The sequence below is a fragment of the Hyla sarda genome, chromosome 11, assembly GCF_029499605.1.
Source record: "Hyla sarda isolate aHylSar1 chromosome 11, aHylSar1.hap1, whole genome shotgun sequence".
In the NCBI taxonomy this organism is placed as follows: Eukaryota; Metazoa; Chordata; class Amphibia; order Anura; family Hylidae; genus Hyla; species Hyla sarda.
In genome coordinates, this window is record NC_079199.1 from 96,854,345 (window position 1) to 96,855,076 (window position 732).

A 732-nucleotide genomic window follows, 5' to 3' on the forward strand; every position below is an offset into this window, starting at 1 on the left:
AAGAGCAGATACTGAGAAACTCTTTTATTTTATATAAAGTACAAAACATAAACCAAACATAACTTAACAATTATAATCAAATGAACATAAATAAACCTAAAACATAACAAATCATAATATCACAAACACAAACAAAATCCCTTCTGGTCCAGGACAACACACACTACATACCTATATATACACACTACATACCTATATATACACACTACATACCTATATACACACTACATACCTATATACACACTACATACCTATATATACACACTACATACCTATAAACACACACACACACACACTACATACCTATATACACACTACATACCTATATATACACACATTACATACCTATATATACACACACACTACATACCTATATATATACACACTACATACCTATATATACACACACTACATACCTATATACACACACTACATACCTATATATACACTACATACCTATATACACACTACATACCTATATATACACACTACATACCTATATACACACTACATACCTATATATACACACACTACATACCTATATATACACACACTACATACCTATATACACACACTACATACCTATATATACACACACACTACATACCTATATATACACACACACTACATACCTATATATACACACTACATACCTATAAACACACACACACACACACACTACATACCTATATACACACTACATACCTATATATACACACACTACATACCTAT